The sequence below is a fragment of the Xyrauchen texanus genome, chromosome 1 (genome assembly GCF_025860055.1).
Source record: "Xyrauchen texanus isolate HMW12.3.18 chromosome 1, RBS_HiC_50CHRs, whole genome shotgun sequence".
Classification (NCBI taxonomy): Eukaryota; Metazoa; Chordata; class Actinopteri; order Cypriniformes; family Catostomidae; genus Xyrauchen; species Xyrauchen texanus.
The window spans coordinates 55167752-55183573 of record NC_068276.1 but is presented as its reverse complement, the minus strand read 5'-3'; the positions used below and the strand labels follow the sequence as shown (position 1 = coordinate 55183573).

At 39.2% G+C, this 15822-nt stretch overlaps 1 pseudogene; it reads right to left on the bottom strand.

The window, feature by feature from the left end:
• Positions 1-245, bottom strand: part of LOC127645596 (myosin-13-like) — a 108496-nt pseudogene extending 108251 nt beyond the window's left edge.
• Between the last annotated feature and the right edge of the window lie 15577 nt (positions 246-15822).

The window sequence follows — 15822 nt, the reverse complement described above, 5'->3', positions numbered from 1 at the left end:
ATGAGAAACTTTTGTGTACAACAATGCAAGGCAGTTCTGCATAATTACAGCCATTATTTATCTTTAATGTAATGGTGCTACAAAGAACATATGTAAAATACTGCAAATGCACAACTGATCTGAGATCAAAGCCTGGAACAAAATACACAGACAGGGCCCGAGCAGCCTGGGCCTGGCAGTGAAGCTCTTACCTGAGCCTGAAGCTCCTGATCTTCCTTTCTGGCATCTTGTAGCTCCCGGTGCATCTTCAAGCATTGGTTGTGCCCTTTCCGGAGTTCCTTCTGGTTCTCCTGCAGCTCTCTCTACAGATCCCACAGTCTCTGCTCCTGGATGTCCAGCTATTCAACCACAATAGAGGGCAGGGCGCAGAGGAAAAGAAAATCAATCCACTACAAAGAGCCTCTTTCTCCGCTTGCATGCCTGTTTCACGGAACCCGCCATGACTAGAGCTTCGGCATGGTGAATCCGGAGTTCATCTGGCCCTCATCGCAGCCCCCAACATCCACCCTGAGCAGCTCTAGCACCCTTTACATCCACCCTGACACTCTAGACAGGCTAGGACAGCCCTGCACTGAATGCATAAACAAAAATCAATGCTTCTTAGCCAAAAGCGAAATCGATTCATTGTTCTACAGGAAATGTATAACACGATTTAAAGCTCAAACGGTACTTCAGCAGATGGATCTTTGTGATAATGCAATTGTAATTGTTATTAAAACAAGTATTTTGTGATACTAATTGCATCCTGTTATCTGTAAACTATTCTAAAACATGTAATTTATAATGTTTATTTTTCAAATCATTAAAGCAAGGCCCAAACAGTCGCAACAAACATAAATCATTATTACTGTACTTAGTACAATACGGTCACCTGCTAATGAAGAGAATGAAGAGGAGGGGAAGATGGGAGGGTGAAAAGAGACAAAGATAAAAGAGAAGGTTTGGCAGACCCCTGGTTCTGGTTCAGTTTGACATCATCAAGCGTCCTCTTCTGCATTTCAAATCGTCGCACGATGACAGCAACATATCCAAAATGAAGGCCCGGGACTCTTCACGTCGATCAATTAATCAGCCGCACTAATTAGAGGCCCAAGAGTAATCCACAAATTCGCCTATATCAACACGTCGCCCCATGCCTAACCAATTGATTGTGGTCTGGAGACAAGCACCTCAAACCGCCTTGTCTTTCCCATCCGTGAGTTTGCAAAGCAAATGCTCGAATTCTTGCCAGATTGTGCACTAAAAAGGTGAGGGAAGAATGAGAATCATTTGCCTTTAATCCTAAAAACCCAGCTCATCCTTTGGATCTGCGTTTCGGTGTGTGATGCAAGCCGATAACCCTGCTCTTTCTTTCTTTCTTTCTTTGCCTTACAATTGTGCTCTCTCTCCATTCTCCCCTCCTAAACTGATCAATACTTCATTTAAATCATGACATTAGCACACTACAACTGAAAAACCCCCAGAATGGACTAAAAAAGCGCTTCTTGGGCTAAACAAATGGTATGAAAATGGATCATATGTTTGATTAGTGACCATACATGTTCTTTTAAATGTAAAAAAACAACATCATTGTTTTGATTTGAGCTCCCAACCCTCAATGAACAATACTGCATTTTAATCTTGAGAGGAAGAAGGGGGCAGTGTCCCAGCATATATTGACATTAAATGAAATGCAAATACTGCTGTTGTAATCAACGCGTATTTGAGATGCTATCGGATGTGTCGCTGAAACAAACCCAAATAACATTTGGTTTGTAAAAGACGCTGACATATGCCTATACAGCTTGGTGCGCAATTGCACTGTATCCACCCTCATGCATTCATTTATGCAATCCAGATGACATGAGAATTAGAGCCATATGCAAATGCTATGCAAATAGTCCACGCTTAAGACTTGAAGGGATGTAATCATCAGCGCAAGGGTTAATGGCAGGAGAAAAAAAGTTCATTTCCAGTTGCGAATCTGCATAACAGGCACACGAAACGGCAAGAGCTAGGCTTATCTGCCTAATGGTCATTAGTGGAGCTTATTTACCTGAGAGCTCTGGGTGTCACAGGCCTGATGAAAGATGAGCAGGTCTTGCAGGAGCCTTTGGATGCTCGCGTCCCGACGTGACAACTGCAGTTCGGGTTTCCCATCCCAAACATGGGCGCAAGGAGGAAAGGAGGGTGTGAGGTGTTTTTGAGAGAGAGAGGAAGAGTGAGAGGAGGTGAGAGAGAGAAGAGGTAAGAGTGGATCACTCCAGGAGCATGCACTAACACATAGGGTGCCAATGTCAACCAATGAGCAATTAGGCAAACAAGACCAAAGATATTGATCGAGTTTGGGGCTCTTTTTTTTCAGGCTAACTAGGCTGGCTGAGTAAGTGTGATGGCTGCAGAAGCAGTAGGAAGGAGGAGGTGAGTTCAGAAGGGTGATTTCCTTGTTCTCTTGCTGGGCCTAGGGTATTGAGGACGGGACAAGTCATTTAGCCTGCTATTGATCTCACTGTTAAATAAACCCCAACCCTAGCCAGACGTGAAAGTATATACTAGCAGAATTAATGTAGACCCAAAAGTCAAAACATTACAGTGCCTGATGTGTCTGCAAGACTACTATCTCTTGCAGTATGAAAAGAGTACTATGTTTTGCAGAAGACATCAGGCTGTATGGAATACTAAAAGTATGCAGTAGTCTCTAAGCATAGAGTAGGGATAGGGGTGCTGCATCACCCCCTGTTAAGTGCTGTCAAACTGTCATATTTTGTGTTGATCTCATTAACATTTACTTATTTGTATTACTTCTGGAGCAGCGGCCAACCCTAAACCCCCAGCTCACTCACTTATTTAAAAAAAGTATAGCAACAAGACAGAAAATATATATATTTTTTATGTTTATGGACTGGCTCTATTCCCTTCCACTGTAATTGCCTTACCGTAACCAACATTTTTGGATTTCTTTTTTTTTCAAAATATTTTTGTGGTGTTTAACATTATGCAATAAATGCTATCGATTGAGCTTAACTTATACTGAGCCTGGAACATTTATTTAACCCCCATCTTAAACACATCTCTAGTGACCACTTGTCACTCTGATCACAAGTGGTTAGCCGAAACAGATTACTGTTTGCACTTGGTGTAAATATACATTTCAATAGCATCCCCAGTGACCACCTATGATCAGATTACATCGGGGGAGACTGAATCTCTGATTTTGTGACTACACACATCAGTTTTAAGTGAAGTTGAATTAACTTAAGTGTGTCATTTCTGCACCACTAGCGCCACCAAACAGAATTGCAAAAATAAACATTGTTTTCAAACAGCTTTCCCGAATATTTCCCTAGTTTGTTATTGGTGGAAAAAACAGATACTCCCGGTCCAGACTCATGCCATTGATTGAGTCAATGCTGTAGTGTCGGGCAGTCTGGACACTCAAACAAACAGAGCAATACAGCTTACTTATAATTTTCTCAGCATTTTAAGTTGATTGGTGTATTAAAATCACAAATTTACACTTTACCTTTAAAACCCCTTTAGCACATGGATTATGTGCTTTGTGAGTCTAAACCCCTATTACAACTGGTATTAAGATGCGTTTTTGGTGATCCAATGTGGTTAGCGCTAAATACAGGTCTAAACAGGGTCTAAAATGTTATGTGATTGGACCACAAAAATCACATATGTGGCAAAAATGCAGTTGACTGCTTCACATTTGATATGTAAATGCTAATCCGTCCTGTATGCTTCCCGGCAGCAGCGAAGCGCCACCCCTCACCTGTCAATCAATGGCTGCGCTAAACAACAGTTTAAAATTTGTGCGGCTTTAAAAGGAAATGACTGTCTGACTGAAATTTTTTAAAAAGCATATACATGCAATCAACATGCAGGGACACTTATAAGAAGCACAAACATCTGAAGCGCAGGTTAATACAGGTAATCCAATAAAATGACAGACAATTCTGATCTAAATTTAGCTTTTGAGCTTAGGTTAAATTTCAGCTGCACCTGGGAGAAATAGCATGCTATTTTTTTGCGCTTTATCTTTTCTGATTTGTTGTGCTGTCATAATGTCATGCAGTAACACACTGACATACTGATTTATACCTGTATTTAACGTTGCCCAATTGTGATCGTATTACCTGAGACTGATGTTAAAACAGGTGTAAATGGGTTCTATGACATAACTCGCCACACATTTACACTTATGGATGCAAGGATACAACAATTACTGTTGTGCTAATATAAATATGATGCTGAGACAATTGGGAGCAATCAGAGTTAAAAACTGTGTGTTTAACAGTGTGAGTGCATTGCGGTTGTACCTCAGTTTTCAACAACTCTGTTTCTTGGGACCATTTAAATCAGTGGATGCCTGAAGAGCAAAATAATGCATCCCATGAGGATGTGTGCTTAATTTACAGTGTTTACTTAAAATATAGTTCACCCAAAAATGAACATTCTCTCCTCATTTACTCACCCTCATGCCATGACAGATACAGTATGTATGACTTTCTTTCATCTACTGAACTCAAATGAAGATTTTTTTAATAATTTCTCAGCTCTTTTGGCCCATTCATTGCAAATGAATGGGTGCCAAAAATGTTAAGCTCCAAAATTCACATTAGTTAGCATAAAAGTAATCCGTAAGACTCCAGTATCAATATCTTCAGAAGCGATATGACAGGTGTGGGTGAGAAGCAGAACAATTTTACGTAGTCATATTCTTCATGCATATCGCCTCCTACTGGGCAGAGAGAAGAATTTCCAGCAAAAATGGACTTTAATATTGATCTGTTTCTCATCCACACCTATCATATCACTTCTGAAGATAAAATGATACAAATTAATTTCAATTTTGGTATACCTTGCATTGCACTACAGCAAAGAGGAACCATGGAAACCAAATAGACAGAAAAGCTAAAAGCCCATAGGAAAATTGCAATTGAAAATATGATGTTTCTCCAATACAGCAATGAGAAACAATGGAGAGCAAATAGAGACTTTGCGTAAGTCTCCTGCTTCTGAGACATGTTCACCAAGAAAGACCCCAGTAATCTCACATGTCCTCTACAGTTTCAGAAGACATTTTAGCAATGTCTCAAACTGTACTCAAATTTGTCAAGACACCAAAGTTTGCACCCACAATATCTGAAATTTCAAATTCAAAACATCTCATAAAAGTTTTCGAAAACCAAATGATCTGAGCCAATGCTATACACATACATTTTTATAGTTCTATAGTCTTTGGCAGCGCTCTAAAATGCACAGTTATTGCAGGTTATTGTTGAGCTACAGTCTCCATTTGTCTGTCCAAGTATACATGATACAATGCGTGATCAAATATTTAAAGAAAGGACATCAAAGAAAGGACGTCAAATACACAAAGTTAATTACACGTCACGCGTCACCTCTGTCTTTTGGAGCATGTGCAAAAGACAGAGGTCTCTAATTGTGGTCAGATTAACGTATTTACATGCTTGTCGAAACTTAGCTACAACTGAATGATCTAGCTCTGATAGTCTGACTTCGTAAGAATCGTACTGGTGTGTTTTCAGTCAAACTAAAACGATTTGATGACATTTTTAACATATTGTTTTGGTTCAACTGAAATTGAATTTGTGCACGTAAACGTCCTGTATTAATTGGTTCTATTTTTATTATTCCAAAGAAAACTTTTAGGAGAACTTTCTGAGATAAAATTGACTATAAGCAGATTAAAAAGAAACAAATTGTACACGTCAAGTGATCCAGAGATAGAGAGAACTCAATAAATCTAGGAAAATATCTCCTCGAAGAGCATGTATACTGTAATTGAAGAACATGTCTGTCTTTCACAAGATCTGCTTTGTTGTGAAGGCTGCAAATTTAAAGCGTTCACTAGAGCTGGCGACGAGAGATGATGGCGACACCTGAACCTCCATCCACGCTCTTGTTGACCCATTCCTCAATAATGTCTCTGGAGAACAGTTAGTTAACACTGATTGCCTACAAACCTGCTCACAATGACAAGCATGGCCTCGGCCAGCTACACTTCAACACAATCAATTATTTCCTCTCTAGCCATGGCCAAGAACATCCTTAAAGCACACAATCTGCGCTAGAGAAACACTCCATTAGAAAGGTGGAGAAAGGACATTAGGAAGTTAGGAACCTAGCTTATCTTACTGTCGGGAAAGGCTGCCTTGGCCACATTCTGATCAGATCATCAAAAATATATGTACGTCTACAAAATATTCATATGGTGACTTTGTATTGCGTATTATACAATAGGCTTTTCAGTTGCACTGGGTTTCAAAAGTCAAGACCACAGAAAGCTTAAGGATTTTGATTTGATTTTGGTGTCAAATGAATAAGAGATATTTATGATTACTTGTTCTAGGCCAATAATCAAATAAGCAAATCATAGACATTGACCATGTTAACTCCTTTGTACAAAAGGTTGGATTTCTTTGCATCCATTGAAGCACACAAGATGCTCTTTGGAACATTTTCGAGTCATGCTGGAATGACATGGATCATCAGGTTTTGCACAAACTTGTGGAGTCCATGCCAGCTGGAGTAAATGCTGTCATTAAAGCATGTTAATTGTTCAATTCATTTTTTTCCCCACTTTTTGTTTTTCACTCTTCACTCTTACTTAGTGAAGAAAAACATAAGAACTGTGTATTGCTGTTTGCAGCCCATTGACTTAGTTATGTGATGCAATTCCAGTAAAAAAAAGTTGGGTGGGACTTTTGTGAATTGACTGGATCGTGAAAAGTGGGCGTTACATACCAGAATGGAGGCAGACCATTTTTTGGAGAGTTTGCTAAAACAATGATTTGGTAAACAATATCCAATAGCCCATGTGGCCAAAGAAATATCAGCAGAATAACAAAATTCAGAGAAAAAACTATTCATTCAATGTCTTCGGTGAACTACCCACCCCTTTAAAAAGTAAATTGGTTCAATTTTGATTTCATGTTGAAAAATAGTAAATAAAAGCATTTTCAAAATTAAAACACCACTGTATATCCTTGAAACCCCTGCTCTTTTACATAGCCGATTCCTCTCTGAGTCTATCCATCAGAGTGTTTTTGAAAACTAATGGTTATATTTTCAGAGAGGCAGACATGATAATGAAAGGCAGAGGAGAAAAAAATGCAACCCTCAGAGGCTATTGCTCATTCGGAGCAGCTTCAAACATCCCTGCGTGAGAAGGACACCTTAAATATGCGGACTTTTCACGTCACTCCAGATTAAATCCCTAGCAACCACCATAGCAACACACTTCCACCTCGAAGTGAAATGCATTGCAAGTTCCCCTCTGCCACCAGAAAGAGATGGAGGGAGGGTGTGCGAGAGAGATCGAAAAAATGAGCTTTACAGAACGAAAGCATTATTGAGAGGCAAAAGGAGAAAAACAAGTCATGTAGATTTCCATTCATATCAACAATTCTCTGATTCTTGCATGGCTATTAACTTGTGTTGTGGGTGACAAATATCTCAAGTTCAATACAAGTTATATTCTATCAAAATCATCTGTGACATGTTGTAAATTACTACAGGCAATAATTATAACTCTAAAAATAGAAACAAGCAAAAATCACATTTACAGTAATGCATTTACAATAGATGTTTATGGGGCAAGTCAAATATGATGCTTTTGTTAAAGCACTTATATCACTTCTTTTGTACAAAAATGTGTAAGAATGTAGCTGTCAAGTTTTCTAAGAAGTTGTCATTAAATTCAGAGTTTCCAACCTATAATTTCAAGTTCTACCTAGAAGTGAATGGTGACTTTCACGAGTCACAATTACGACAATTCTGATATGAAGTGAAAAGCATGCAGTATAAATTAGGTGGAAAACTGGTTCATTTACTACAGCATAAAATGAGGCACAAATTACAACATAACAATAAAAAGCACCACAAAACCAAACCAGTTTCACATATAGTGAACTGACACTGGAACAATCAAAAATATAGTCAAAATAGGAGTTTGCTAAATACTGGAATGTAAGACAATGTAAGTACATTTAATAGTATATTATTTATATAAAAAATAGAAATGACAGACACACATTGGTACTGTAATTTATAACCCCCCAGATAAGCATGTGTGATCTCACAAACAATAAACAGAATGTGTTTAATTACCCCATTGGCCAATTGCTCGCCAAGAAAATATTTCTTGTCTGAAGATAATTTTTACTGGAAAAAAAACAAAAATACAACTTTTACAGTGAAGCTGTCATCTTGTATTTACAGTAATTTCAACATGACATGAATACCATCACAATCTGACACTTACAAATATAATAATATAATATAATAAATTCTTTAAAAAAAGCATTTTTAAGGATATAATATTATATTATTTTAAGTCAAGTTTGCCGTTTTCAAAGGATGCGTTCCCATTAAAAATTAGAAACAAAAAAATAGGGAACTGGGCAGAGCAGGTGGGTCTTCCTGAAGAATAATAATGACCCCTAAGCGACCCGCTTCCTTTTGGAAATTTCAGCTTTTTTCCAACCATCTGCTTTCTCCATCTCTGAGATCCTGATACTCAACCACTGATGAGTTTAGTCAAACTTCATTAAGTTCATAGCTTCAGCCTCGCACTCCCTAGTGGCTCACTCTACCAAACGAGCTCTTAGTCTGGCAGGCAGCACTTTACTGCTCCATCTCACAAATGGGGAGAGGAATACTATATATCTCTGTCACTCTCTTTTTCTCCGGTTCCTGTTCTCTTGGGCAGTGTTGGCAAGGAGTCCCCAGTGTGTTCAACATTCACCAATTTGCAATAAGTTAATGGAAATGCATTAATGAAGTCAGAAGTCAGGCTCTTTATGACTTCGTTTTAATGACCTCTACCATTTCCTACAGCTGGGAACTCAGAGCCCATTGACACTGGGGGCTCAATTCTGTCCTTATCTGCACAATATTGCCTAAAAATCCTTCAAAGTTCAGCAATTTGCTCCTCTTTTCAGAAACAATTATGTGCAGCCATTGTCAATTACAGACCTGGCCATTATATGGCCCGCAGGCCAGGATCGGCCCACAGGCTGTCTCTATATTATCAAAAAATATATTAAACGCTAAGTAATTAGGCTGTGCATAAAGAAATGTGCTGCTTTTATTTTAAATGACGTACAACAAACTGCCAAGCATGCATATGCACGTACGCACAAAGCTGTGAAATGTATCAAATAAACATTCTAAAGTAGACGCGAGAGTGAGAGCAAGCAGAGCACTCGGAGTAATAGCAAAGGGACGTAAGCTAGCTAGCCAAAGACGATGAAAGTTGATGCGGAATGTACAGCGTTCAATAAGTCCCGGACTGCAAAGTATTTCTTTACAGAAGTTAAAGGTAAAGCCATGTGTTTAGTTTGTATGGAACATGTCGCTGCGTAAAAGGAATACAATATTAACTGCCATTTCAAGACCAAACACACGGGAAAATACCTGAACTAAACTGCAACTGCAACAAAGGCTCTTTATAAAGCTTCACAAATCAATGGAGGGAGCAGTCAAAGCTAGTTATGTGCTAGCTCACGAAATTGCCAAAAACGTTTTCTGAGGGGACTCTGAAGTGATACTTTGCCCTGAAAAAATTTAAACAATCAAAAACGTGTCTCTCTCCAGGCGAACGGTAACGAGGCACATCAAGGACATTGCGGAATATCTGGAGCTACAGTTGAAAAGTGGAGAGTTTCGAATTTTTCTCTCTGGCCCTGGATGAGAACTGCAATGTGTGCGACAGAGCCCATTTACTCATCTTCATATGAGTTAATGAAACTGCGGGATAATGAAAGACTTTGACATAATGTAGGAACTGGCAGCAATGCAGTAATTGAAAGGTATGACAACAGAGAGCGACTTGTTTACTGAGGTAAATGTGTGCTAAATTTGGGACTGAAATGGGACAAGTTGGTCTGTTACGACCATGTCACGAATGTGTCCAAATCTAATGGGGAAAAATGTAGGGCTGTTAAAGCGAATGCAGGATTAAAAGAATGACATGAACCATAAACAGAAATCGGTGTTCTAGCATTGTATTATTCATCAGGAGGCACTGTGCAAGTCTGTGCTGAATATTAGCTATGTTATTGATGTTGTAACAAAAATATGTAAATGTATTAGGGTAAGGACATTGAATCACAGACAATTCATTAAGCTGTTGGAGGAGCATGAGACTGAGCATGCTGACATTGGCTACCACACAGCTCTCAGGTGGCACAGCCTGGGCAACACACTCACTAATCTGCCAACACTGAAAGAGGTAACGCCATTAGCTGATCACCTCCACACATACTCATCCTCGTTAATGGCACTGCATGGTGAGTTCAAAACAGTGGATTGTGACATACACATGATTTCCCGTCCCTTCACATATAATGTGGACAATGATAAATATCTTTTGTTCTGGACCAACCTTACTGCTGTACCTGTTCATTAAGCGGACCTGAACTTTCCAGCTGAGAAGTTTAATCCAGCTCAAACTCCAGACAAGGATCTCACAGCATCTGAAGTCCACTCAAAGCCGTCTGATATTAATCAGAGCAGTCATAAATCAAATTAGCAGGAGCTATGTGAATTCTGAACATTGTTTCATGAAAATGATAATTAGCAGCGAAGACTCCATGTCCTTCAGTGAAATTTAATAAAGCTGCGTTTGTGTGTATTAATTAAGAGAACACAAAGACATGTTATGCTGTCGGAGTGATGCAAATGCTTGTCACGACTGTGAACAGATCAAATTAGTCAGCTAAATATGGTGTTCATTTGAATCAAAAAAAGTACAGCATAGTTAAGACTTGAAAATGTATGTGATTTAAACCACTGTGTGTGGTTTATTGATTTTAATGATGCACATTTATTTTTCACAATAAATATGGAGGTAGCTAAATCAAGCACTTAGGCATTAAATTAATATGTTTCAAAGTACCTTTTTTTGTTTTATAAATTTCACTCTAGTTCAACTTATGCAAACACCTTTGAGACAGCAAGAGGCTTTTGTTTCACTGATATGACCAGAGGGTCAATGATTCGCCAATTAGCCTGACTAGACCCCGAAGCCGCCGCCAGGCGCCATTTAGAATTTCAGCCGCCGCCAGCCAATAATTTCTTAAGCCAAATTGAGCCGCCATCTGATAAAGTTTGGCTGAGCCGGCTAGAATTATTTGCATCAAATAATAATTCTATCACATAGAGACATACACACACGAAATATATAAACAATACACGAGATCTATTTTCCCACTGGATTCATAACAGCACAGTCTTGTGCTCGTTGCTACGATACACAGACTCACAGTGAATTGACGACCAATTAAAATTGCTCGTTTTCCGTACAGAAGAAGCGATGCATTTTTTTCTCGCACTGAGGTGAAATGGCGGAAAGCAAGCAAGCAAGGTAATTTTGATCTCACTTCTCACATACTTTCCTAATTCCTACTTACTTTTTTTTTTAACTTAGGCCTACCCAGACTTTTGTTAAATCTTCAGGGCACGGTTGCACAAACACCTGAATCAAAGATTGATGTTATGAACCAAATATTCTGGAACGGAGAGATTTATAGCACTGAACGTGATGTTACTGCAGTAACAAACCACCGTTTAAACATTGCTAATTCACGACGCATGCTTCAGTGTACATTGAAGTGAAATGTGCAAAACTTTGTCCAAAATAATACTGATAACAATGTGTTTATATTAAGGCGAGACACGGCAGGCAGAAACATCGTTTTTTTTTTACTGGTCAATTTTGAGATTTTTGGATATTTGTCTTCAATAACATGTCTTCTTTCAGACTTGTGGTGAAAAAAAGTCCGAAATACACATTTAGGTCTTTATTTTACTACACTTCGTCTGTTTGTGTCTGTAGATTTCTCATAAATTCAACAAAAGTTTGCGTTCTTAATCAACATACTTCTCCGCGATCTCTGCCATAATGGCAAACGATCATCACTTGCTCCTTCAAGGTGTAATATGATAAGCTTCATCCATGATAATGCCAAGTTATTGTATACAACTTAGCCTACATACATTTAGCCTAAACACAACACATTGTATTTGAAAATGTTTAGTAGCATACAGACTACAAAATAAATATGTACATACGTTGTGAAAGTAAAATCTGGTGTTTTCTTTATTACATTGTATTGCATTTTGTAGAAATACTGTGTAAGCCATGCATTGCTTGGAAATATTGAGATCTAGTAAATCAGTATAACATAGACATCTGTAGACATGAAGTGGCAGCTTCAGCCATTTTCAGCTATGAAAAGTTTGGCGGCTGCAGCAGCCATTTAGGTTTTGGCTGAGCTGGCTAGCCAGCCAAGAACTTCATCAGCCAGCCATTATTCTCAAAACAAATGGCTTCGGGCTCTAAGCCTGACCAGTTAGCCCCTGCTGTAAGATGCTGTAACTACACCATTCTGAGGGCAAAAAGCCTGTTTTTCTATTTAAAAGCTCACCGTTCACACATACTGTGGACTAAATACAAATCAAATCTGGTTCTGTTTACTCAATCTGACTTTGAAAAGACTTATTTTGTTCCACTTGATGGCAACAAGTACAAAAATTATTTTTCTCTATCACAGTCCATCACAATATACAGATCTGAAATGTAGGTGGCACTCTAATACATTTTAGCCCTCACAGATTTGCTGTCCATAGACGTTCACTCTAATTTTCAGTTTATGTATCACACTCATCATTGAATATCTCGGCCTCTGAGTGGACTAGAAGCTCAATCTATGTGTCATTGGAAAGCTGAGATCCTCATCCTTGTGATGTATATATCTTGTGAATGGGGGTGGGGGGGCTTCTGTCACCCGGGCCCCCCTCTAGAACCGCCACTGTCTTCAAGGCTCTCTTTAGGCGTAAACATTTTAAAGTGGAAAAAGAAAAATACTTGGTGAACCTTTAAATAATAATTTAAATTTGCAGAACGTTGTGAAGTTTTCACAAGTACTCCAGAGAGGATTAGAACATTTTGGTGGAATAAATCATATTTTGTTGCTTAGAAATACAGTCCAATCCCTGGCGTGTCCCCGTGGGCTGGGCTCTTGATTATCTCTCTGCTTCTTCAATGTTTTGTATGTTGAATGCTCCAACATATTAACTGAAATAAGGTGGCCAGTCAGGTCACCCTCCCTCTCTCCCCCTTTAGTCTTTCTCCCTATTCATTTCCACTGTAGGTAATCAGTTGGCCAGGAGGCCTTGCCCGCACCCAACCGCATATATTAGCATTAATCACAACCCTGCTGCACTATTCATACCACTGACAAACAAAAGGTTACACTTCTCCTCTGGTCCCTTTCTCTCGATTTCTCCTATTCTTTCTTTCTCTTTTCTTGTTGCACCTTGACTCGAGAATTTCCTCTTTCTTATCTGAAGCAGACAGGCGAGACAAATGCTTTGAAAGCGACCAGGAAAACAAACCGAGCTCCGCCACAGCCAGATAAATCATAGATGAGCCACTCTGAGCTCTGTTCACATAATACCACCTTTCACACTGACTAATACAGTAAACTGAGAATGCCTGTGTTTTTCATCAAATATTCATGCATGCATGCATAATTAGACAAACAAAAATGTTTGTATGCATGTCGGACAGAAAAAAAGTGTCTTGATGCATGAGATATACAAACTGAGTATGCATAAAGAAAGTCTCTAAGAATCCTGGAGAAACAAAGGTCTGTGTGCGTGTGTGTGTGTTTTAATGTCTGTCAATAAAATAATGCTGATGCACAGTACATTATATTGCTGCCTCCTTTCTTATGCCTGACTCCCTTGTGATCAACAGGCAATTACTGAAAAAGAAATCATCGCTTCACTTCATTTTCGCTCTCCCTAACTTTAATTGGTTAATGCATCCTTTACTGCTGCACTGTTACCCTCTGCCACCCTCCCTCTACACTCTCTCTCCTCCTATGGCTCGCCTGCTTTCCCTCTCCTTTGTTTCTCTCATTCACGCCCACTGCAGCACACTGCAGCTGAGAATGGCTAAATAAAACTGAATCTAGATATAATGCAAAATATGACATCCACCGCTCTATTCGTTCATGCACAAAATGACTGAATGTCAGTGTCATGGAAAATGTTTTTATTTTTTCAATAAACATGCAAAAATAGAAATAAATTTAGGCTTCCTAATGATTTTATGTCCCAGAATGAGTAAACAGAAATGTCTGCCAAAACCACAATTAAGCCTGCCTGCTCCAGACTCAAAGGCTCTTTCTAAACGTAGCCAGAAATATTATGCTGCCTTATAAGATACTTTGTTTTGGCTAAAGTCTAAGGGGCTGTTCACACTGAATGCATTTTTGTATCCATCTGCTCCATTTTTCAATTGTTTTCCTAGGTAAACATGTACTACATGGATGAATTTGATGGTTGCAAAAGTGATGGAGCACCGTGTTTTTTTCATATGTTTTTTTCTATTTGAATGGCCCCTAAGGCAGCATCACATGTATCCTTTTTGTAGGATAGTGTAGAAGGCAATCCTAGAATGCACAACTACTCTGAGAAAACATTCAATTAAATTTTTAATAAATCTAAAATAGCAGACAGGTTGAGATTAATGCCAATAATAAATATATATTTTTTCAATACCGACAAGTATCGATAAATATAGTTCAATCTATTAGAATAGAATTGACTATTTTACACAATATTTGCATGTTATGTATTATTTATGCTTATTAGAGAATGGGATTGTTAGCTTAGCAACATGTAAAACTCATTTGAAATAGTTTGATATTGGAGTCTACGCGCTTCCCATAAGGAGCGCTATTTGTTTGCCGCACATAGTGCCTATGTAGCACAGTAGCTGCAAAATCAGTATCATTAATACAATTTACTTTGCTGCCAAATGCGCTAAAAAATATATATATGCAACATCACAAAAGGAGTAGAAATACGTGTCTCACGTTTTTAACAGTTGGAAGTTCTTTTCAACTTGAGACGGCATCTTAAAACGTAACAAGCACTGAAAGCAACTGCATTGCGAAGCACTGAAAGAACATTGAGACATGACACAATGGTCAAAAGCATCCATCTTATGTATGTTTACATACTGTACGTAAAGACCTTCGGCCACGTCCACACAAGGAAACTCCATTTGCAGTTTCCTTATGGCAGCATCTTCCATTTCCATTTACGTTACAATCATGCATTTGGCAGACGCTTTTATCCAAAGCGACTTACAGTGCAATTATTACAAGGGCAATCGCCCCAGAGCAACCTGGAGTTAAGTGTCTTGCTCAAGGACACAATGGTGGTGGCTGTGGGGATCGAACTAGCAACCTTTTGGTTACCAGTTATGTGCTGTAGCCCACTACACCACTACCACACCACAGCCCACTATACCACCACCACACCACAGCCCACTACCACACCACAGCCCACTACACCACCACCACACCACATCTGCCAAAGTATTCTTTACTAGAGAGTGCTTACAAAAGTTTGCTTTCTGTCACGGTATTTAATCCTATGTCTCTTCCTTGTCTCGTGCCTTGTTCTTAGTGTGTGTTGTGTGGGTGCGTGAATGTGTGGGCGTGTTGTTTGTACCATGATTAGCGCTCTGCCGCAATCACTCCTCTCACCAGCTGTTACTCATTCCCATTCCTTTAAATTCTCACCACTCTCTCATCTCCTTGTCAGATCGTTGTTTGTGATGTCGGTGTTGTTCGCTCTTCAGAGTTCCAGTCCAGTTCTCTCGTTGTCCCTGTTTCGTGTCCTGTTTGCTGTTACCGGATTCGCCGTGTCTGTTCAACACTTCTCTTCACTCTTCTCACCACGATCATCTGACCATTGGAGACTCTGCGCCACTAGACCATCACGCCC